This window comes from Eleutherodactylus coqui, chromosome 5 (genome assembly GCF_035609145.1).
Source record: "Eleutherodactylus coqui strain aEleCoq1 chromosome 5, aEleCoq1.hap1, whole genome shotgun sequence".
Taxonomy (NCBI): Eukaryota; Metazoa; Chordata; class Amphibia; order Anura; family Eleutherodactylidae; genus Eleutherodactylus; species Eleutherodactylus coqui.
The window spans coordinates 19,069,370-19,095,342 of NC_089841.1; the positions used below are offsets into that span (position 1 = coordinate 19,069,370).

At 45.3% G+C, this 25,973-nt stretch overlaps 1 protein-coding gene and 1 long non-coding RNA gene across 2 annotated transcripts in view; one reads left to right on the forward strand and one right to left on the reverse strand.

Moving 5' to 3' along the window:
• Positions 1 to 25,973, forward strand: part of LOC136628986 (zinc finger protein 420-like) — a 457,969-nt gene that overhangs the window by 253,474 nt on the left and 178,522 nt on the right. The gene's annotated exons all lie outside the window — the stretch shown is intronic.
• Positions 915 to 25,113, reverse strand: LOC136629084 (uncharacterized). The gene is made up of 4 exons (XR_010792910.1): positions 25,026 to 25,113; positions 6,038 to 6,097; positions 1,425 to 1,528; positions 915 to 1,016 (listed from the first exon to the last, which is right to left on the reverse strand). It is a non-coding gene; the product is annotated as an uncharacterized lncRNA (long non-coding RNA).

The window sequence follows — 25,973 nt, forward strand, 5'->3', positions numbered from 1 at the left end:
ATTCTCATCCAGCCTGTATGCCCCGTCTGGCAGCTGCACCCGCTGCTGAGTCTGTGACCGCTGATATCTTTCCCTCGGTGCCTGCGTCCGCCGTCCTGTAAGCTGCACAAATGCTGAGAGGAGAGGTCAGCAGTCATAGACTAAGTAGGGACTGCTGGACCAGAACTGCAGGTTAGGTGAATGGAATACTTGTAGAGATGCTGCCCCATCAGATGCCAACAGGGAGTTCACCATTACTACTAGGGCTACTGTAGGGGGCAGTATTACTACTGGTGCCATTGTGAGAGGCCCTAATACTAATGGGGTCACTATTGCTACTGGGGCATGTACGACATACCCTTTTACTAATGGGGCCACTACGGGGGACACTATTACCAATCCTGCCATCTCCACCTGCCTCATCACACAAGTAAAAGACATCTAATAAGACTGAAGACAAGAGCTTCACAGCCTTCTACAGATCAGAGGGACATCTCCATCTACCTGATGGTCCTGTGGAAGAAGAGGACGGGGACATCTCTCTGGGGTTCTTCTCTTACTGGATGGAACTGCAGGAAACACAGACGGACACTGAAGTCATTCTTCACATACAGATAATAAAGTCCCCGTGGATTTAATCCTGTCTATTACCTGGTGATGGGAGCGGCTGGCGGGTCTCTATCATGGCCTCCTTGTACAGATCCTTGTGTCCTTCTAAATACTCCCACTCCTCCATGGAGAAATAGACAGCGCCATCCTGACACCTTATAGGAACCTGACAACACAATATACAGTCATCACCCAGAAGCCTCCAGTGCTGTTACTGTATAATGTCCCAGCATTCCCTGCAGCGTCACCTCTCCAGTCAGCAGCTCAATCATCTTGTTGATGATTTCTAGAATATTCTGTACATTGATGTCCTCATGTATCAGGGGGCGAAGTGGGGGCCCCGTGATTGGGCTCAGGGGTCTCCCCCATCCATCACACACAGGGGCCCGACAGCCATCACTAGGGGTCTTCTTCACTACTGTGTAATCCTGTATATGGGAAGACATTAATAAATATCACTACAGCCATTTCCAGAGTCCATCACCTCCCCAGTGACATCATCAGTTATTACCATAGATAAGAATGATGTAATGTAACATCATCAGAATCTCTCCTCCCTCCAGTGACATCATCTGTTATTACCATAGATTAGAATGATGTAATGTGACATCATCAGAATCTCTCCTCCCTCCAGTGACATCATCTGTTATTACCATAGATGAGAATGATGTAATGTGACATCATCAGAATCTCTCCTCTCTCCAGTGACATCATCTGTTATTACCATAGATAAGAAATGATGTAAAGTGACATCACTCGAATCTCTCCCCTCTCCAGTGACATCATCTGTTATAACCATAGAAGGATTGATGTAATGTGACATCAGAATCTCTCACCTCCCCAGTAAGCTGGAAGAGTATCTCTAGGGTGAGGTTGAATACACTCTCCGCCATCTTGTTTCTGTCCTTCTCCATCTTTGATAAATCAATCATAAAGGAACCTGAATGGAAAGAATATGAACCAATATAAAAACCACAAAAAAAACAAACAAACAAAAAAAACACATAGCGAGAAATTTACTGGAGATAATAAGGAGAAACATTTAAGTGTTTTTCCATCAGTTAAAATTGCTTCACAACCCCTGTGTCCTTCCTGGTTGCTGCTGACCGGGACATGTGACTGCTGCATCCAATCACTGGTTATTACAGGTCACTGCTGTAGCCAGTGATTGGCTGCGGCAGTCACATGTCCCGGTCAGCAGCAACCAGGAAGGACACGGGGGTTGTGAAGCAAGTCATGGGAAAACCCCTTTAAGAGATATTAAAGAGATCCTGTTTTGTGAGTTTTATGAAGCCCAAACTTCAGGCAACACAAAATCCCACCAGGGTTCTTCTCACCCGGATCAGCTGGACTGATAGCCGACCCAGGCAGGGAGACACGGGCAGCGACCGCCCCGATGACTCCTCTCCAAGTTCAGAGCTGCTTTTTACAGGGTTTTCTCTGAAGCGCTGCAGTGTTTTAGCGCACAATATAGATGTCTGCAATGTACATGCGTGTTGGGATGTATGTGTGACATCGGGCAGCAGAATCCTCCGGACAGCCTCCCGTTAACCCCTTCCTGCAGCCATTTCTCATCCCCACCGCCCAACGACAATTGCTATTATATCTGCTAATAAAGCTGGATGAGCGCCGGTATTGTGAGGGACAAGTAGGATTTTTAATAGCAGCATTTAATGTGGGAGAACCTTAGAAATACTTTATTAGGAATTCATTTAATAGGAAATTTTATAAAAACATTTGCTGGAATTAAAAAAAAACAAACAAAAAAACGTGATTTCCCCATAGTTTTTATTAGTTGTTTTTGCTTACATCACTGTGCAGTAATTGTCCGTTTTTCCCATTCAGTGCGCCGGTGTGAATATGGTGACGTAAAATCCCTACAGCTGCTGTTATCTTTAACTGCTATTAAAAAATTACCCGTTTTTTGTTCAATTCTTCTCGGTCACCAAATTCTGAACCCCAGGACTTTTTACATTGCTCTTTGGTGGATCTGTGTGAGATGATTATTGCCGGCTGAGCTGGAGTTTGTATTAGTGCTGTTTTAGGGAATATAGGACCTCTAGATCCTTTTTTTATTCATTTTTGGGGAGACGAGGCGCCTACAGATCAGCCATTCTAGCAGTACCTTTTCTTACTGTGTGGCATAAATAACATGCTGCTTTAACCCTTTTCTTGCTGACCATGAATCTCTCAGGGAGGCACTCCAGTAGGTAATAACATCCTTGCTGCTAATGGCTGTATCTCAGGCTGTATTGTGGCTGGAGGATCGATTTATGCTGATTTTAAAGCCAATAATGTGGAATGTTGGTTGTGGCCACAATACAGCCTGAGATAGAGGAGAGTGAAGAGGTGGATGTAGTGACTGCTGCGCAGACCTGCAGCTCTCAGTCTGGTCATTCCTGGGTTACTATAGGCTTTATCTCAGGCTGTGTTGCACATACAGCATCCATCATGGCCTTGTTTTACATCCAAAAAAGTCTTAGAAAAATAGGCTTGACAGTCTTATAAAGCCATTTGCTACACAGCCTGCGGTAGAGGAAATGTAAATAGTGCCGCCTCCTTTTAGCCAGATTTCAGCTTTTAGACTAAACAATATTGTTCTAATGAGTGAAAGTTAACAATAATCGTTCAGTCTTAATGCGATCTAACGACTGAAAGATGAATAAGAAATATCCACTTCTTGCTTGTTCATTTTATGCAGGCATTACGTTTGTGGCTTATCATTCAGCTTAAACAGCGCTTGTTCAGTCTTTCACTTATTCATTCGCTCATCTTAAGGTAGCCTTAGTTCAGTGTGGTGAGAAGGGCTGCAGGGAGCCGACAGCTACAGGCAGCAGAGACAGATCAGATCTGCCTGTGTCTCTGTACATCACGCCACGGGAGGAAACAGGGACCTTTCTTCATGTTGCCCCCCCCACCTTTCCCCTCATCAGTCACAACATACTTTCTCTCATACTTGGGGTTTATACTTTTTACACCCCCCAATCTTTAGCAGAAAATATGCCGACCGTTTCTATAGCGAAACCCGTTACACGCTGCCGTCACAAAGATAACAAATATCACTAGCGAGGAACGGCTAATACATTCCTGATGACAGATGGAAAACATCCTGGTCGCCATCATGCCAGGAGGTCGGAGCGGTGACGGTGCAGCCTCAGATTGTTCACCTGCCTTCTGCTGTTGGCAGAGGCCAGGATCACCGTAGAAGCCGGTACGCCGTTTCACCGGGGAAGAGAGAGGAGAGTATAGTTTCCCTTGTGGCACGGCCAACTGTACTATTTCCTTTTCCTTGGATGATCCCTTCAAGCATTTTTTTCTCATTACAGTTTGAAGTTAAATGACACAATAGTGCCAGTGAGTATTTAGTGCTGACTAGGGGGCACTCTAATCACTATGTACAGATATATCAAGGGACAGTACAGAGATCTCCCATCATCTATTATACCCAGAACTGTAACTAGGGGGCGCTCTAATCACTATGTATACATATATCAAGGGACAGTACAGAGATCTCCCATCATCTATTATACCCAGAACTGTAACTAGGGGGCGCTCTAATCACTATGTACAGATATATCAAGGGACAGTACAGAGATCTCCCATAATCTATTATACCCAGAACTGTAACTAGGGGGCGCTCTCTATATCCAGAGCAGTGGCTGGCAAACTTTTTCAGCCATGGAGCCCTTCTGTAGCAAAAGTTTCTTGTGGAGCCCCACAGAGGGTGTGGTCAGGGGAGGGGTTAGGCGCGGGGCTTATCACAACATAAATTTTACCTTCATTGTGATAAGAAAGACAGCGTTGTTTCAAAAAACCACAGTGAGGTACCCTGGAGCGCCGGAGGGGCGACTGATATACAGTATACTGGATTTATTATCATGCTGTGGAATTGAATCCCGCACCGCATGTCACCCGCGACGCATGTCACCCGCGCCGCATGCCACCCGCGCCGCATGCCACCCCCACCACACACCACCCGCACGGTTCTGTGCAGATACTTTCCACAACGTGTGAATGAGATTTTTAAAATCTCTTCTTTGTTCCTGCTACAGCTACTATACATTCCACAGAAAATCTGCCCTGTGTAGTGACAGTGTCCCCCCAGGGCGGCCCCGGTAGTGACAGTGTCCCCCCAGGGCGGCCCCCGGTAGTGACAGTGTCCCCCCAGGGCGGCCCCCGGTAGTGACAGCGTCCCCCCAGGGCGGCCCCTGGTAGTGACAGCGTCCCCCACGACGGCCCCCTGGTAGTGACAGTGTCCCCCACGACGGCCCCCTAAGTGACAGTGTCCCCCACGACGGCCCCCTAAGTGACAGTGTCCCCCACGACGGCCCCCTAAGTGACAGTGTCCCCCATGACGGCCCCCTAAGTGACAGTGTCCCCCACGTTGACCCCCATAGTAATAGTGTCCCCCACAGTGGCCCCCATAGTAAGTGTCCCCCACGGTGGCCCCAGTAGTGATAATTTCACCCACGGTGAGTCCTAAAGGGTTAGCGTCCCCCACAGCCCCTGTTGTGACAGCGTCCCCCCAGGGCGGCCCCGGTAGTGACAGCGTCCCCCCAGGGCGGCCCCGGTAGTGACAGCGTCCCCCCAGGGCGGCCCCGGTAGTGACAGCGTCCCCCCAGGGCGGCCCCGGTAGTGACAGCGTCCCCCCAGGGCGGCCCCGGTAGTGACAGCGTCCCCCCAGGGCAGCCCCCTAAGTGACAGTGTCCCCCACGATGGCCCCCTTAGTAATAGTGTCCCCCAAGTTGGCCCCCATAGTAATAGTGTCCCCCACGTTGGCCCCCATAGTAATAGTGTCCCCCACGTTGGCCCCCATAGTAATAGTGTCCTCCACGGTGGCCCCCATAGTAATAGTGTCCCCCACGGTGGCCCCCATAGTAATAGTGTCCCCCACGGTGGCCCCCATAGTAATAGTGTCCCCCACGGTGGCCCCCATAGTAATAGTGTCCCCCACAGTGGCCCCCATAGTAATACTGTCCCCCACGGTGGCCCCCATAGTAATAGTGTCCCCCACGGTGGCCCCCATAGTAATAGTGTCCCCCACGGTGGCCCCAGTAGTGATAATTTCACCCACGGTGAGCCCTAAAGGGATAGCGTCCCCCACGGCCCCCGTTGTAATAGCGTCCCATAACAGCGAGCCCCCGTAGTGATAGTGTCCCCCACGGCGGCCCCCGTAGTGATAGTGTCCCCCACGGCGGCCCCCGTAGTGATAGTGTCCCCCACGGCGGCCCCCGTAGTGATAGTGTCCCCCACGGCGGCCCCCGTAGTGATAGTGTCCCCCACAGCGGCCCCCTTAGTAATAGTGTCCCCCACAGCGGCCCCCGTAGTGATAGAGTCCCCCACAGCGGCCCCCTTAGTAATAGTGTCCCCCACAGCGGACCTCGTAGTAATAGCGTCTGACACACCAACCCCAGGAGCATTACTAGCCCCCTAAAACCATTATACTTACCTCTTTCTCGATTTCCAAGCGCCGCTGCGCAACTCAATCAGGACTCCCACAAATCTCCACCTGCAGAGCCAGACAAAGGTGAGCTTCCAGGACCTGTGATGATGTCACTGTCATGTGATTACCGATGTGGGAGGAGTCATGGGTCACATGACCCGGGGGAACAGTGCAGGAGTCTGCTGCTGGATGAGCAGGGGGTGCACTGTTTATCATGGATGTAGCAGAGCTGTATGTGTGTAATGTACACGCTCCTGTACTGTATGTGTATTGTGGATGTAGCAGAGCTGTATGTGTGTAATGTACACGCTCCTGTACTGTATGTGTATTGTGGATGTAGCAGAGCTGTATGTGTGTAATGTACACGCTCCTGTACTGTATGTGTATTGTGGATGTAGCAGAGCTGTATGTGTGTAATGTACACGCTCCTGTACTGTATGTGTATTGTGGATGTAGCAGAGCTGTATGTGTGTAATGTACAGGCTCCTGTACTGTATGTGTATTGTGGATGTAGCAGAGCTGTATGTGTGTAATGTACACGCTCCTGTACTGTATGTGTATTGTGGATGTAGCAGAGCTGTATGTGTGTAATGTACACGCTCCTGTACTGTATGTGTATTGTGGATGTAGCAGAGCTGTATGTGTGTAATGTACACGCTCCTGTACTGTATGTGTATTGTGGATGTAGCAGAGCTGTATGTGTGTAATGTACACGCTCCTGTACTGTATGTGTATTGTGGATGTAGCAGAGCTGTATGTGTGTAATGTACACGCTCCTGTACTGTATGTGTATTGTGGATGTAGCAGAGCTGTATGTGTGTAATGTACACGCTCCTGTACTGTATGTGTATTGTGGATGTAGCAGAGCTGTATGTGTGTAATGTACACGCTCCTGTACTGTATGTGTATTGTGGATGTAGCAGAGCTGTATGTGTGTAATGTACACGCTCCTGTACTGTATGTGTATTGTGGATGTAGCAGAGCTGTATGTGTGTAATGTACATGCTCCTGTACTGTGTGTGTACTGTGGATGTAGCAGAGCTGTATGTGTGTAATGTACACGCTCCTGTACTGTATGTGTATTGTGGATGTAGCAGAGCTGTATGTGTGTAATGTACACGCTCCTGTACTGTATGTGTATTGTGGATGTAGCAGAGCTGTGTGTGTGTAATGTACACGCTCCTGTACTGTATGTGTATTGTGGATGTAGCAGAGCTGTATGTGTGTAATGTACACGCTCCTGTACTGTATGTGTATTGTGGATGTAGCAGAGCTGTATGTGTGTAATGTACACGCTCCTGTACTGTATGTGTATTGTGGATGTAGCAGAGCTGTATGTGTGTAATGTACACGTTCCTGTACTGTATGTGTATTGTGGATGTAGCAGAGCTGTATGTGTGTAATGTACACGCTCCTGTACTGTATGTGTATTGTGGATGTAGCAGAGCTGTATGTGTGTAATGTACACGCTCCTGTACTGTATGTGTATTGTGGATGTAGCAGAGCTGTATGTGTGTAATGTACACGCTCCTGTACTGTACGTGTATTGTGGATGTAGCAGAGCTGTATGTGTGTAATGTACACGCCCCTGTACTGTATGTGTATTGTGGATGTAGCAGAGCTGTATGTGTGTAATGTACACGCTCCTGTACTGTATGTGTATTGTGGATGTAGCAGAGCTGTATGTGTGTAATGTACACGCTCCTGTACTGTATGTGTATTGTGGATGTAGCAGAGCTGTCTGTGTGTAATGTACACGCTCCTGTACTGTATGTGTATTGTGGATGTAGCAGAGCTGTATGTGTGTAATGTACACGCTCCTGTACTGTATGTGTACTGTGGATGTAGCAGAGCTGTATGTGTGTAATGTACACGCTCCTGTACTGTATGTGTATTGTGGATGTAGCAGAGCTGTATGTGTGTAATGTACACGCTCCTGTATGTGTATTGTGGATGTAGCAGAGCTGTATGTGTGTAATGTACACGCTCCTGTACTGTATGTGTATTGTGGATGTAGCAGAGCTGTATGTGTGTAATGTACACGCTCCTGTACTGTATGTGTATTGTGGATGTAGCAGAGCTGTATGTGTGTAATGTACACGCTCCTGTACTGTATGTGTATTGTGGATGTAGGAGAGCTGTAAGTGTGTAATGTACATGCTCCTGTACTGTATGTGTATTGTGGATGTAGCAGAGCTGTATGTGTGTAATGTACACGCTCCTGTACTGTATGTGTATTGTGGATGTAGCAGAGCTGTATGTGTGTAATGTACACGCTCCTGTACTGTATGTGTATTGTGGATGTAGCAGAGCTGTATGTGTGTAATGTACACGCTCCTGTACTGTATGTGTATTGTGGATGTAGCAGAGCTGTATGTGTGTAATGTACACGTTTATGTACTGTATGTATATTGTGGATGTAGCAGAGCTGTAAGTGTGTAATGTACATGCTCCTGTACTGTATGTGTATTGTGGATGTAGCAGAGCTGTATGTGTGTAATGTACACGCTCCTGTACTGTATGTGTATTGTGGATGTAGCAGAGCTGTATGTGTGTAATGTACACGCTCCTGTACTGTATGTGTATTGTGGATGTAGCAGAGCTGTATGTGTATAATGTACACGCTCCTGTACTGTATGTGTATTGTGGATGTAGCAGAGCTGTATGTGTGTAATGTACACGCCCCTGTACTGTATGTGTATTGTGGATGTAGCAGAGCTGTATGTGTGTAATGTACACGCTCCTGTACTGTATGTGTATTGTGGATGTAGCAGAGCTGTATGTGTGTAATGTACACGCTCCTGTACTGTATGTGTATTGTGGATGTAGCAGAGCTGTATGTGTGTAATGTACACGCTCCTGTACTGTATGTGTATTGTAGATGTAGCAGAGCTGTATGTGTGTAATGTACACGCTCCTGTACTGTATGTGTATTGTGGATGTAGTAGAGCTGTATGTGTGTAATGTACACGCTCCTGTACTGTATGTGTATTGTAGATGTAGCAGAGCTGTATGTGTGTAATGTACACGCTCCTGTACTGTATGTGTATTGTGGATGTAGCAGAGCTGTATGTGTGTAATGTACACGCTCCTGTACTGTATGTGTATTGTGGATGTAGCAGAGCTGTATGTGTGTAATGTACACGCTCCTGTACTGTATGTGTATTGTGGATGTAGCAGAGCTGTATGTGTATAATGTACACGCTCCTGTACTGTATGTGTATTGTGGATGTAGCAGAGCTGTATGTGTGTAATGTACACGCTCCTGTACTGTATGTGTATTGTGGATGTAGCAGAGCTGTATGTGTGTAATGTACACGCTCCTATACTGTATGTGTATTGTGGATGTAGCAGAGCTGTATGTGTGTAATGTACACGCTCCTGTACTGTGTGTGTATTGTGGATGTAGCAGAGCTGTATGTGTGTAATGTACACGCTCCTGTACTGTATGTGTATTGTGGATGTAGCAGAGCTGTATGTGTGTAATGTACATGCTGTACTGTATGTGTATTGTGGATGTAGCAGAGCTGTATGTGTGTAATGTACACGCTCCTGTACTGTGTGTGTATTGTGGATGTAGCAGAGCTGTATGTGTGTAATGTACACGCTCCTGTACTGTATGTGTATTGTGGATGTAGCAGAGCTGTATGTGTGTAATGTACACGCTCCTGTACTGTATGTGTATTGTGGATGTAGCAGAGCTGTATGTGTGTAATGTACACGCTCCTGTACTGTATGTGTATTGTGGATGTAGCAGAGCTGTATGTGTGTAATGTACACGCTCCTGTACTGTATGTGTATTGTGGATGTAGCAGAGCTGTATGTGTGTAATGTACACGCTCCTGTACTGTATGTGTATTGTGGATGTAGTAGAGCTGTATGTGTGTAATGTACACGCTCCTGTACTGTATGTGTATTGTGGATGTAGCAGAGCTGTATGTGTGTAATGTACTCGCTCCTGTACTGTATGTGTATTGTGGATGTAGCAGAGCTGTATGTGTGTAATGTACATGCTCCTGTACTGTATGTGTATTGTGGATGTAGCAGAGCTGTATGTGTGTAATGTACACGCTCCTGTACTGTATGTGTATTGTGGATGTAGCAGAGCTGTATGTGTGTAATGTACACGCTCCTGTACTGTATGTGTATTGTGGATGTAGCAGAGCTGTATGTGTGTAATGTACACGCTCCTGTACTGTATGTGTATTGTGGATGTAGCAGAGCTGTATGTGTGTAATGTACACGCTCCTGTACTGTGTGTGTATTGTGGATGTAGCAGAGCTGTGTGTAATGTACACGCTCCTGTACTGTATGTGTATTGTGGATGTAGCAGAGCTGTATGTGTGTAATGTACACGCTCCTGTACTGTATGTGTATTGTGGATGTAGCAGAGCTGTATGTGTGTAATGTACATGCTCCTGTACTGTATGTGTACTGTGGATGTAGCAGAGCTGTGTGTGTGTAATGTACACGCTCCTGTACTGTATGTGTATTGTGGATGTAGCAGAGCTGTATGTGTGTAATGTACACGTTCCTGTACTGTATGTGTATTGTGGATGTAGCAGAGCTGTATGTGTGTAATGTACACGCTCCTGTACTGTATGTGTATTGTGGATGTAGCAGAGCTGTATGTGTGTAATGTACACGTTCCTGTACTGTATGTGTATTGTGGATGTAGCAGAGCTGTATGTGTGTAATGTACACGCTCCTGTACTGTATGTGTATTGTGGATGTAGCAGAGCTGTATGTGTGTAATGTACACGCTCCTGTACTGTATGTGTATTGTGGATGTAGCAGAGCTGTATGTGTGTAATGTACACGCTCCTGTACTGTATGTGTATTGTGGATGTAGCAGAGCTGTGTGTGTGTAATGTACACGCTCCTGTACTGTATGTGTATTGTGGATGTAGCAGAGCTGTGTGTGTGTAATGTACACGCTCCTGTACTGTATGTGTATTGTGGATGTAGCAGAGCTGTATGTGTGTAATGTACACGCTCCTGTACTGTATGTGTATTGTGGATGTAGCAGAGCTGTATGTGTGTAATGTACACGCTCCTGTACTGTATGTGTATTGTGGATGTAGCAGAGCTGTATGTGTGTAATGTACACGTTCCTGTACTGTATGTGTATTGTGGATGTAGCAGAGCTGTATGTGTGTAATGTACACGCTCCTGTACTGTATGTGTATTGTGGATGTAGCAGAGCTGTATGTGTGTAATGTACACGCTCCTGTACTGTATGTGTATTGTGGATGTAGCAGAGCTGTATGTGTGTAATGTACACGCTCCTGTACTGTACGTGTATTGTAGATGTAGCAGAGCTGTATGTGTGTAATGTACACGCCCCTGTACTGTATGTGTATTGTGGATGTAGCAGAGCTGTATGTGTGTAATGTACACGCTCCTGTACTGTATGTGTATTGTGGATGTAGCAGAGCTGTATGTGTGTAATGTACACGCTCCTGTACTGTATGTGTATTGTGGATGTAGCAGAGCTGTCTGTGTGTAATGTACACGCTCCTGTACTGTATGTGTATTGTGGATGTAGCAGAGCTGTATGTGTGTAATGTACACGCTCCTGTACTGTATGTGTACTGTGGATGTAGCAGAGCTGTATGTGTGTAATGTACACGCTCCTGTACTGTATGTGTATTGTGGATGTAGCAGAGCTGTATGTGTGTAATGTACACGCTCCTGTATGTGTATTGTGGATGTAGCAGAGCTGTATGTGTGTAATGTACACGCTCCTGTACTGTATGTGTATTGTGGATGTAGCAGAGCTGTATGTGTGTAATGTCTAGCCTCCTGTACTGTATGTATATTGTAGGTGTAGTAGAGCTGTGTGTGTGTAATGTACACGCTCCTGTACTGTATGTGTATTGTGGATGTAGCAGAGCTGTATGTGTGTAATGTACACGCTCCTGTACTGTATGTGTATTGTGGATGTAGCAGAGCTGTATGTGTGTAATGTACACGCTCCTGTACTGTATGTGTATTGTGGATGTAGCAGAGCTGTATGTGTGTAATGTACACGCTCCTGTACTGTATGTGTATTGTGGATGTAGCAGAGCTGTATGTGTAATGTACACGCTCCTGTACTGTATGTGTACTGTGGATGTAGCAGAGCTGTATGTGTGTAATGTACACGCTCCTGTACTGTATGTGTATTGTGGATGTAGCAGAGCTGTATGTGTGTAATGTACACGCTCCTGTACTGTATGTGTATTGTGGATGTAGCAGAGCTGTAAGTGTGTAATGTACATGCTCCTGTACTGTATGTGTATTGTGGATGTAGCAGAGCTGTATGTGTGTAATGTACACGCTCCTGTACTGTATGTGTATTGTGGATGTAGCAGAGCTGTATGTGTGTAATGTACACGCTCCTGTACTGTATGTGTATTGTGGATGTAGCAGAGCTGTATGTGTATAATGTACACGCTCCTGTACTGTATGTGTATTGTGGATGTAGCAGAGCTGTATGTGTGTAATGTACACGCCCCTGTACTGTATGTGTATTGTGGATGTAGCAGAGCTGTATGTGTGTAATGTACACGCTCCTGTACTGTATGTGTATTGTGGATGTAGCAGAGCTGTATGTGTGTAATGTACACGCTCCTGTACTGTATGTGTATTGTGGATGTAGCAGAGCTGTATGTGTGTAATGTACACGCTCCTGTACTGTATGTGTATTGTGGATGTAGCAGAGCTGTATGTGTGTAATGTACACGCTCCTGTACTGTATGTGTATTGTGGATGTAGCAGAGCTGTATGTGTATAATGTACACGCTCCTGTACTGTATGTGTATTGTGGATGTAGCAGAGCTGTATGTGTGTAATGTACACGCTCCTGTACTGTATGTGTATTGTGGATGTAGCAGAGCTGTATGTGTGTAATGTACACGCTCCTATACTGTATGTGTATTGTGGATGTAGCAGAGCTGTATGTGTGTAATGTACACGCTCCTGTACTGTATGTGTATTGTGGATGTAGCAGAGCTGTATGTGTGTAATGTACACGCTCCTGTACTGTATGTGTATTGTGGATGTAGCAGAGCTGTATGTGTGTAATGTACACGCTCCTGTACTGTGTGTGTATTGTGGATGTAGCAGAGCTGTATGTGTGTAATGTACACGCTCCTGTACTGTATGTGTATTGTGGATGTAGCAGAGCTGTATGTGTGTAATGTACATGCTGTACTGTATGTGTATTGTGGATGTAGCAGAGCTGTATGTGTGTAATGTACACGCTCCTGTACTGTATGTGTATTGTGGATGTAGCAGAGCTGTATGTGTGTAATGTACACGCTCCTGTACTGTATGTGTATTGTGGATGTAGCAGAGCTGTATATGTGTAATGTACACGCTCCTGTACTGTATGTGTATTGTGGATGTAGCAGAGCTGTATGTGTAATGTACACGCTCCTGTACTGTATGTGTACTGTGGATGTAGCAGAGCTGTATGTGTGTAATGTACACGCTCCTGTACTGTATGTGTATTGTGGATGTAGCAGAGCTGTATGTGTGTAATGTACACGCTCCTGTACTGTATGTGTATTGTGGATGTAGCAGAGCTGTAAGTGTGTAATGTACATGCTCCTGTACTGTATGTGTATTGTGGATGTAGCAGAGCTGTATGTGTGTAATGTACACGCTCCTGTACTGTATGTGTATTGTGGATGTAGCAGAGCTGTATGTGTGTAATGTACACGCTCCTGTACTGTATGTGTATTGTGGATGTAGCAGAGCTGTATGTGTATAATGTACACGCTCCTGTACTGTATGTGTATTGTGGATGTAGCAGAGCTGTATGTGTGTAATGTACACGCCCCTGTACTGTATGTGTATTGTGGATGTAGCAGAGCTGTATGTGTGTAATGTACACGCTCCTGTACTGTATGTGTATTGTGGATGTAGCAGAGCTGTATGTGTGTAATGTACACGCTCCTGTACTGTATGTGTATTGTGGATGTAGCAGAGCTGTATGTGTGTAATGTACACGCTCCTGTACTGTATGTGTATTGTGGATGTAGCAGAGCTGTATGTGTGTAATGTACACGCTCCTGTACTGTATGTGTATTGTGGATGTAGCAGAGCTGTATGTGTATAATGTACACGCTCCTGTACTGTATGTGTATTGTGGATGTAGCAGAGCTGTATGTGTGTAATGTACACGCTCCTGTACTGTATGTGTATTGTGGATGTAGCAGAGCTGTATGTGTGTAATGTACACGCTCCTATACTGTATGTGTATTGTGGATGTAGCAGAGCTGTATGTGTGTAATGTACACGCTCCTGTACTGTATGTGTATTGTGGATGTAGCAGAGCTGTATGTGTGTAATGTACACGCTCCTGTACTGTATGTGTATTGTGGATGTAGCAGAGCTGTATGTGTGTAATGTACACGCTCCTGTACTGTGTGTGTATTGTGGATGTAGCAGAGCTGTATGTGTGTAATGTACACGCTCCTGTACTGTATGTGTATTGTGGATGTAGCAGAGCTGTATGTGTGTAATGTACATGCTGTACTGTATGTGTATTGTGGATGTAGCAGAGCTGTATGTGTGTAATGTACACGCTCCTGTACTGTATGTGTATTGTGGATGTAGCAGAGCTGTATGTGTGTAATGTACACGCTCCTGTACTGTATGTGTATTGTGGATGTAGCAGAGCTGTATGTGTGTAATGTACACGCTCCTGTACTGTATGTGTATTGTGGATGTAGCAGAGCTGTATGTGTAATGTACACGCTCCTGTACTGTATGTGTACTGTGGATGTAGCAGAGCTGTATGTGTGTAATGTACACGCTCCTGTACTGTATGTGTATTGTGGATGTAGCAGAGCTGTATGTGTGTAATGTACACGCTCCTGTACTGTATGTGTATTGTGGATGTAGCAGAGCTGTAAGTGTGTAATGTACATGCTCCTGTACTGTATGTGTATTGTGGATGTAGCAGAGCTGTATGTGTGTAATGTACACGCTCCTGTACTGTATGTGTATTGTGGATGTAGCAGAGCTGTATGTGTGTAATGTACACGCTCCTGTACTGTATGTGTATTGTGGATGTAGCAGAGCTGTATGTGTATAATGTACACGCTCCTGTACTGTATGTGTATTGTGGATGTAGCAGAGCTGTATGTGTGTAATGTACACGCCCCTGTACTGTATGTGTATTGTGGATGTAGCAGAGCTGTATGTGTGTAATGTACACGCTCCTGTACTGTATGTGTATTGTGGATGTAGCAGAGCTGTATGTGTGTAATGTACACGCTCCTGTACTGTATGTGTATTGTGGATGTAGCAGAGCTGTATGTGTGTAATGTACACGCTCCTGTACTGTATGTGTATTGTGGATGTAGCAGAGCTGTATGTGTGTAATGTACACGCTCCTGTACTGTATGTGTATTGTGGATGTAGCAGAGCTGTATGTGTATAATGTACACGCTCCTGTACTGTATGTGTATTGTGGATGTAGCAGAGCTGTATGTGTGTAATGTACACGCTCCTGTACTGTATGTGTATTGTGGATGTAGCAGAGCTGTATGTGTGTAATGTACACGCTCCTATACTGTATGTGTATTGTGGATGTAGCAGAGCTGTATGTGTGTAATGTACACGCTCCTGTACTGTATGTGTATTGTGGATGTAGCAGAGCTGTATGTGTGTAATGTACACGCTCCTGTACTGTATGTGTATTGTGGATGTAGCAGAGCTGTATGTGTGTAATGTACACGCTCCTGTACTGTGTGTGTATTGTGGATGTAGCAGAGCTGTATGTGTGTAATGTACACGCTCCTGTACTGTATGTGTATTGTGGATGTAGCAGAGCTGTATGTGTGTAATGTACATGCTGTACTGTATGTGTATTGTGGATGTAGCAGAGCTGTATGTGTGTAATGTACACGCTCCTGTACTGTATGTGTATTGTGGATGTAGCAGAGCTGTATGTGTGTAATGTACACGCTCCTGTACTGTATGTGTATTGTGGATGTAGCAGAGCTGTATGTGTGTAATGTACACGCTCCTGTACTGTATGTGTATTGTGGATGTAGCAGAGCTGTATGTGTAATGTACACGCTCCTGTACTGTATGTGTACTGTGGATGTAGCAGAGCTGTATGTGTGTAATGTACACGCTCCTGTACTGTATGTGTATTGTGGATGTAGCAGAGCTGTATGTGTGTAATGTACACGCTCCTGTACTGTATGTGTATTGTGGATGTAGCAGAGCTGTAAGTGTGTAATGTACATGCTCCTGTACTGTATGTGTATTGTGGATGTAGCAGAGCTGTATGTGTGTAATGTACACGCTCCTGTACTGTATGTGTATTGTGGATGTAGCAGAGCTGTATGTGTGTAATGTACACGCTCCTGTACTGTATGTGTATTGTGGATGTAGCAGAGCTGTATGTGTATAATGTACACGCTCCTGTACTGTATGTGTATTGTGGATGTAGCAGAGCTGTATGTGTGTAATGTACACGCCCCTGTACTGTATGTGTATTGTGGATGTAGCAGAGCTGTATGTGTGTAATGTACACGCTCCTGTACTGTATGTGTATTGTGGATGTAGCAGAGCTGTATGTGTGTAATGTACACGCTCCTGTACTGTATGTGTATTGTGGATGTAGCAGAGCTGTATGTGTGTAATGTACACGCTCCTGTACTGTATGTGTATTGTGGATGTAGCAGAGCTGTATGTGTGTAATGTACACGCTCCTGTACTGTATGTGTATTGTGGATGTAGCAGAGCTGTATGTGTGTAATGTACACGCTCCTGTACTGTGTGTGTATTGTGGATGTAGCAGAGCTGTGTGTAATGTACACGCTCCTGTACTGTATGTGTATTGTGGATGTAGCAGAGCTGTATGTGTGTAATGTACACGCTCCTGTACTGTATGTGTATTGTGGATGTAGCCGAGCTGTATGTGTGTAATGTACACGCTCCTGTACTGTATGTGTATTGTGGATGTAGCCGAGCTGTATGTGTGTAATGTATACGCTCCTGTACTGTATGTGTATTGTGGATGTAGCAGAGCTGTACGTGTGTAATGTACACGCTCCTGTACTGTATGTGTATTGTGGATGTAGCAGAGCTGTACGTGTGTAATGTACATGCTCCTGTACTGTATGTGTATTGTGGATGTAGCAGAGCTGTATGTGTGTAAGGTACACGCTCCTGTACTGTATGTGTATTGTGGATGTAGCCGAGCTGTATGTGTGTAATGTACACACTCCTGTACTGTATGTGTATTGTGGATATAGCAGAGCTGTATGTGTGTAATGTACACGCTCCTGTACTGTATGTGTATTGTGGTTGTAGCAGAGCTGTATGTGTGTAATGTACACGCTCCTGTACTGTATGTGTATTGTGGATGTAGCCGAGCTGTATGTGTGTAATGTACACGCTCCTGTACTGTATGTGTATTGTGGATGTAGCAGAGCTGTATGTGTGTAATGTACACGCTCCTGTACTGTATGTGTATTGTGGATGTAGCAGAGCTGTATGTGTGTAATGTACACGCTCCTGTATTGTATGTGTATTGTGGATGTAGCCGAGCTGTATGTGTGTAATGTACACGCTCCTGTACTGTATGTGTATTGTGGATGTAGCCGAGCTGTATGTGTGTAATGTACACGCTCCTGTACTGTATGTGTATTGTGGATGTAGCAGAGCTGTATGTGTGTAATGTACACGCTCCTGTACTATATATGTATTGTGGATGTAGTAGAGCTGTATGTGTGTAATGTACACGCTCCTATACTGTATGTGTATTGTAGATGTAGCAGAGCTGTATGTGTGTAATGTACACGCTCCTGTACTGTATGTGTATTGCGGATGTAGCAGAGCTGTATGTGTGAACTGGATAGTATTTTGTCCAGCAGGTTCTGGGGTATTCTGTAGATTCCTAATTGTATAGCATGGCATGTGCACGCATTATCACAACCAGTCGGACACAAGTTGTAAGTCTCAGGTCTAAACTGGTTCTGGGCGGTACATTGCTCAGAACCTCATTTTATTGCAACACATAATACCTGCCCTTTAAGGGCATACAACACATTACATCAGTAACATATATAGTTTTCATTCGTTGGGCCATATAGAATTCTATCTTGAAAAGTCATAGTCGGGGTAGGTCCTATTGGTCAACTAGTCCCTATAAGGCATCTCTAGTGTAATTTATAAACCGCTGCTAATTATAATAAACATAATTAATCCAGTCAACATTTTATTTACCATAATGATCAGAAAAATGGACTCGAATCTAGCTTTAACTTGGTCTCTAGTTTTACAACTCGTCAGGTACCCCCCTTGGCTGTCCTATGACGTCAATGTACACGTGTAGATCAAAACTACCACCAGGGGTCTCTCTTCTCGCTCTAGTATAATGTTACAATACTAGTAGTGTGCACAGGTACGCACGGCGTGGGACTCCCTAATCTTCACCCACACCAATGTCCCTCCTGGAGATAGCCCTGAAGGTGGACACGTCCAGACCGCCAACACTGACCCTACACTACCTAGTGACAAGACTGGAAGGAACCGCCGTACCTATGCAGAAGACAAGGATAGACCAACATGACAAGAAGAACACAGGCAGAGTTGGATTGAAATAAGGTAACTATTGGGGGTAACCTCGTTATCCTTAATGCTGTCAGGATGACAGCAGAATCTGACAGGATGTGGAGGAGCATAAGGGCTTTACTAAGGCATACTCCCCTGTCCAATTACCTTCCAGGCGGGTCCTCCACCTCATGTCTCCACAAAGCCAGTAAACGTCTCCTAAGGACTGGACCTGATTCTGAATCCATTCCCCTCCTATCGTACCGTAGGAGGAGCAATACCCGTTAGTGAGTTCCCCAAAAATCTCCCTCCACCCTGCCCATTTGCCTGGCAGGTGTAGTTTCCAGGGTAGTCAGTAATACTCTCTCCGGTGCAAAACACTTAAGTAGTTATAGAGTATTCCTTCTTCCACTTCTCACAAGCAGTGTAATTGGTGGAGGTGTTAGTGAAGAGACTAAGGAAACACTCTTCAGCATCTACATGGAGATTTAGGGGGACCATCCCCGAGTGTTGTCTGGCACTACCACACACACGCAACAGTTAGACTTGTTGCTCCTGTTAGCATTGTACCTCATCAACTCCAACCAGAGATTCTGGTCAGAGTAGCCAGTCGCTACTGTCAAGGTGTCCTCAAAGGTAGGGTCGGCTATGATCATCATGTTCGTCAAGGTTTTTTATCTTACGGCGGAGGGGGTTAATTACAGGCACTGGCTAGGTGAAGGCTTCCACTCGGGAGCATCTACCATATCCCTTACAGCAATAGTCTTCTCCCCAGATATTATCAGTGGCGCAAACATATTGTATTCCCCGGGTATATAAGTCATATAACCAGCTGGACTGGGCTAAATCTGGTCCGCGGTGGGATTTTGCTCCTAGACACGGGACCACAGTACAATAGTCGAAGGAATATGCGGCCAATTGAGTGTTGGACGAGTTATACCAGAAGGTAACCATACCCTCATATTCTTCCGACTAAGGATTCCAGTTGCCACCCTCCTCTCTCACTAGCCCCAACCAGAGTAATGTCCACAGCATGACTAAGCCTGGTTTCCCAAATCTGAGGCTTTCTTACAGTGTGAGGGTGCATTCCCACGAACGTATATCGGCTTGGTTTTCACGACGAGCCGATATATGTTGTCCTCGTGTGCAGAGGGGGGGGGGGGGGAGAATGGAAAAGCCAGGAGCAGGAACTGAGCTCCCGCCCCCTCTCTGCCTCCTCTCCACCCCTCTGCACTATTTGCAATGAGAGGAGGTGGGACGGGGGCGGGGCTAAGTTCCGTGAATTAGCCCCACCCCCGTCCCACCTCTACCCATTGCAAATAGTGCAGAGGGGCGAAGATGGGGCGGGAGCTAAGTTCCTGCTCCTGGCTCTTCCACCTCCCCCCCCCTGCACACGAGGTCAACGTATATCGGCTTAGCGTGAAAACCGAGCCGATATACGATCGTGGGAATGCACCCTGAAGCGTGGATCCAAGTAAGTCTTTCGGCTAGTTTCGCAGCTGTGGCAGTAGTCAGAAGCACCTGGTAGGGATCATCAAATCGAGGCTCAAGAGGGTGCTTCCTGGGGAACGTCTTGACACACACCCAATCCCCAGGCTGCAAGATATGTGTCCCAGTGTCTGCCTCTGAGTCTGGAAGAGAACACCTGTGCATAGGCTTTGGTTAGTGCTTTAACAACGGAAATCACATACTTAGTCAACACATCAGATTGTAATTGTAACTACTGAGGATAGTAGCAACCTAGCCTTGGGGCTAGCCCAAACAACCTCGTAGGGAGATAATGCAGGATTCCCCCTGGGTGTATATATAACACTGAATAGGGCGATTGGATGACAGTCTGTCCAGGGTAGCCCTATTTCCGGCGTCATTTTAAGCATCTTGCTTTTTAGCGTGCCACTAAGTCTCTCCACCTTTCCACTACTCTATGGGTGGTGGGGTGTGCAAAAGGCCTGCGATACATCCAGAGCAGACATGACATGTTACATTCACCTGTGAAGTTTATACCTCTGTCTGACTCTGAATCACTTCTGCTACCCCCATATTCACAGTTTACCTCGTTCATGAGCTTCTTTGCGGTTACCTACTTGTTTGCCTTGGTAAGACAACAACAACAACAAGCACATATTCATACTTCCCAGCAAGTGGGAGCTGAATGTAGTCAATTTGCAATCCCTGAAATGGGTAGAGTGGTCTAGGCAAGTGTCTTTGGGGCACCTTTTACCTTCTGTCCTGACTAGTCTATGGCATAGATCATGCTAACTGAACAAATGATGCAGCAGCTACAGAGAACCCAGGAGCCGCCCGTCCTCTTTCAAGCGTCAACGTCATTGCTGCTTTACTAGGTGCATCTTTCCGTGCGTCAGCTAGGCCATCATGGGATACAGGAACTGTAGTAGGCAAGTGCTGTTGACTGTTCACCATACGCTGTCCTGTTTCTGCTGCTCCCATATTAGTCCATTTATCCTTTCCTTCCTTGCTGGCTTGTAACTGTAAAGTCTTTAGCATATCAAAGTCCAAATTTTGTCAATGTCCAAAGTTTTTACCACTGACTCATGCTGTCAGTATCTTTTCTTCTTTCTTCCACGGCTTGAGGGCCGCTGCCTTTGCTATGCTGTCAGCGAGGGTGTCGTCTCTCGCTTCTCCATTGTAGGAATCGGTGTGAACTCTCCACTGCCAGGTAGTAATAGGGCCTCCATGAGACTCTGCACCGCTGCACCATTCTTAATTGGTTGTCCTGCTAAGGTAAGAAACTGTCTGGCCTTCCATATTGGGCCGTAATCATGAGCTATGCCAAATGCATACCAGGAGTCAGTGTAAAGGGTTGCCGTCTTACCTCTCGCCACTCTACTCGCCTCAGTGAGGGCCTTCAGTTCCGCTTCTTGTGCTGAGACATGCGGAGGCAAAGCTTCTGCTTCTAGGACATCTTGTTGTGTGACCACTGCATATCCGATGTGGAGTCATCAATCCTCACCCTGGTACCATCTGCAAAAAGCTCAAAATATGCATTGTCAACAGAGGTTCCGGTAACTGTTTGCATACCTGCAGTTTATTGCTACATCAGTACTAAATAATCATGCTGATGTTCTATTTAACATGGATCAGAATCTTGTAGCAAAAAATTTATTTCCTTTTTGTTTAACCCCTTAAGGGCCAGGCTGTTTTGTACCTTAAGGACCAGACACTTTTTAGGGATTTTACCCATGTGGCGGTTTTACTGCTCTATTTTTTTTCCTTTAGCTACCAAAATTATTTTTGCTGTTTTTTTTCTCTGTGACATATAGGACTGTTTTTTTTTATATCTTTTTCACTGACTTCTTTTTCCGGTTTTTTAGTTTTATTGGGGGTAAAATGCTAAAAAAAAAATCGTTTTTTTAAAATTATTTTTATATTTACACTAAAATAAATTATGGGAACGGGTTCCTTTATTTGTTTCGGACGTTTTGATATATAGTATGTATGGTTTTGGTTTATAGGGTGCATACGGTGACGGTTTTTGTTGGCGTCTGCTTTGTGTTATTCTCTTTCTTATGTATATATTGTTGTTTTGTTTTACTTATTTATGTAATTGTGTTTTTTACTATCTATGTCCCCCATGACGTCATATAAGACCTCTGGGGGACATTCACATATTTTTTTTTCTTTATTTGACACTTTCCCACTGTAGCTGGTGCGTCCATAGGAGCCCTAGTTACAGGGGAAAGCAACCCCTGTGGTGACATTAGTGACCTACAGAGCTGCCAGGGTCTAGTCTGACCCTCCAGCTCTGCAGTAGCAGGGAATCCCCCCGAAGCTCCCGTAGTGAAAGAACATCTTACTTTCATTTTCCCCATACAGTGCTCATTGAGCACTGTATATCGGGGAAGCAGAAGGCAGGAAGGGTTAAAAACCCCTCCTGCCTTCTGCTTCGGGTTATCAGCTGTCACTAACAGCTGATAACCCATTCCTGCCTCTGACTGATTGCAGAGGCAGGACACAGAGCACCGCCGTAATTTTACTATCGGCGGTGCTCTAAGCCCAGGACCAGCCGCCGTAAATTTACAGTGGCTGGTCCTAAACGGGTTAAAAAAACACAATAGCTGATCTACAACACCTAGATCACCTATGCCTCCCCCCTTTGAACAGGGATACTCAATTAAAAAAGGAGTAATCGGGTTCAAAGTAGTACGACGTTGAAAAAGGAAACCAAACGGCACAAAACAAGTACTTTGTAGGTCAAGGTGCCATTGTATGCAGCAAAATCTGAGCGAAAATATCCCTTTGATTTTTTTTTTTTCTCAGTTAGCATTTCTAACACAAGGGGGCGCAACACAAGCAACAGCTATTAACAGCTATCCAGTCGAAATGGCATTCAGGGAATTACACCGTTTAACTTTGACTATCCTGTCTGAATAAAATTATAGCTTCAGTGGAGACTGACACTAGAATATACAAAGACATAAGGAAAAAAAACTAAAGAATGTGGATGAATTGACATCCTACTCTGAGCAATTAAGTCCCTCTTTCTCACAAAAAAACCCAGACTACTTTGGCAAATTGCGTGAAAAAGTTTGCTGGGTGACTGTAGGGCAATTATTCCATCTGTAGAAGCCTTCCTTAACATCATCTGTCTGAACATCCATTGGAGAAGCAGGCAGAGGAAGACAGAGCCCCTGGGAACCCACCACGAGAAGGCGTCCCCTGCTCATGGGTCCCTGACCTCTGTCCTCCATGCATCAACTCCAATCTTCTATACTCTATAAACCAGCTTGGTCATCTACTATGTCCCAAGCTGCATCTTCACAAAGAACAAAGGTTTGTTTCCCTGAACTTATCACACATCCAAGGTGGCCACATTTTGGAGTGTAATAAAGTCTGGTCAAACAAGACCTTACTTCAGACAATCATGATAGCACTGGATATAGTGGCATTGGGGAATTGGGCCTCCCGAGTGCAGCAAGATGTCCGCCAGAGGCGGAAGGGGGCGGGGCTACAGACCTTTTGGGTGAAGCAAGATGGCTGCTTAAGGAGGAAGGGGCGGGGATTTGTCCTGTCCCAGATTGGAGGGTCCAGAAGGGACGTCACACACCCTGAAAGTGAGCACATGGGAGGAAGTAATTTCAGGATGAGGGCGGGGCTCACCACACTTGCTGCAGAGTCACAATATGTGGGGTTTTAAACATTGCAGGTGCGGCCGCCATCATAGGGAGGGGCTGTAGTCAACACAAAGGCATTACATTGTTAAGATACAGGCAATACACATCCCCCACTACCCTCTCGCCTTCTCCCCCACCCAATTCTGCTCGCAAATCCCTTTTCTAAGTTAAACCACCTCTTAGCAATCTGAAGCAGCTTTCTGTCTGCCAGGGCCCCCCTGCTTATCTTCTGATAACTTTTCTGCATACAACCCAACCCCCCCCCCTATTATTCTAATTTCCCAACATACTCTGTTACTTTCTTTCAGCAACTAAGTTACATGCTCTACGCCCCTTATCTTTGCTTGCTTTGTTCCCCATTCTCTGGAATTCCTGGACGGCCTGGATCTATTCCGTATTCTACTCTGCCTGCTCATTCTATCCTATTTGAAATTTCTGGACATAGTAAAACTCCTTTACTAGATTCCATCTTTCTCAAATTCTCTCAGTAGAATCTCTTCTTTCCTCGCAAATCACAATGCACATTAACTCCTATAACACAAAACAAAAGGAACAGACGGGTTTACTGGGGAATATCCTCAGTGGCCTAAAGTATACATCTCACCTATCTGTGCAACAGCCCACCCTCTATCAGCAAAATCCCCAGTAACAAACACTGCACATCCTTTAAGCAAGACCTTTGACTATACACAAAGACTAACGATTATATTCAGTGACCAAGACCTCAACAGTTTCTGGATTATCCAGCCATCTCACACCACGACTATAATCCCTGAGTATCTCTTTCCACATATGAGAAAATAACACGCTCGATCATACAAGTAAATACACCTATTTTAATCCCTGCGTATCCTTCCTTACGTATGAGAGCATATACCGTGCTCGATCATACAAGTGAATACGCCTTTTTAAAGAAAATTTTCCTGGCCTCGCTCTCCCAGTGTATTAGGGCAAACTGTGCACTATTATGTAGGAGAGTGCCTCGGGCATGCTCTCTCAAAGCATATAGCAACACACACTGTGTCCTGCTATACAGCTCAAGTACGCCCTAGTAAAAAAAAAAATTAACCCTCACAGAATCTGTCTCTTGGTCTTGTGTACACAGTCTTTAACCGTCTCAAACACAACATTCACAGCATACAGAATACCCCTAGACAGGTTACACGGTGGTAATCTCGAGTAGACAGAACTAGAGCTATTACCTGTCTTTCAGTGACTATCTGCACTCTGGATTAGGGATAGCAGATTAACAGTTAGAAGTCAGCTCACACAGGTAGATTAACATAAAGCAATCTTACCGTGTTTTGTAGATTTTTGGGCCCCTGAATTCTGCGTGTTATCTGCCGATCTCTGTATTTTCCAGACTGCGACTGTTCACAAGTCTACTTGCCCACCCAGGGATTCCACTGAACTGGATGGTATTTTCTCCAGCAGGTTCTGTGGCATTCTGTAGTGGTGACAGTAGTGACAGAATAGTGACAGGTGACATAAGATAGTGGTGACAATAGTGACAGAATAGTGACAGGTGACATAAGATAGTGGTGACAGTAGTGACAGGTGACATAACACAGCATTGACGGTAGTGACAGAATAGTGACCGGTGACAAAAGATAGTTATGACAGTAGTGACAGGTGACATTAGATAGTGGTGATAGTAGTGACAGAATAGTGACCGGTGCCATAAGATAGTTGTGACAGTAGTGACAGAATAGTGACAGGTGACATCAGATAGTGGTGACAGTAGTGACAATAGTGACAGGTGACATAAGATAGTGGTGACAGTAGTGACAGGTGATATAACACAGCATTGACAGTAGTGACAGAATAGTGACCGGTGACAAAAGATAGTTATGACAGTAGTGACAGGTGACATTAGATAGTGGTGATAGTAGTGACAGAATAGTGACAGGTGCCATAAGATAGTTGTGACAGTAGTAGTGACAGAATAGTGACCGGTGCCATAAGATAGTTGTGACAGTAGTGACAGAATAGTGACAGGTGACATCAGATAGTGGTGACAGGTGATATAAAACAGCATTGACGGTAGTGACAGAATAGTGACCGGTGACAAAAGATAGTTATGACAGTAGTGACAGGTGACATTAGATAGTGGTGATAGTAGTGACAGAATAGTGACAGGTGCCATAAGATAGTTGTGACAGTAGTGATAGAATAGTGACAGGTGACATCAAATAGTGGTGACAGTAGTGACAGAATAGTGACCAGTGACATCAGATAGTGGTGAC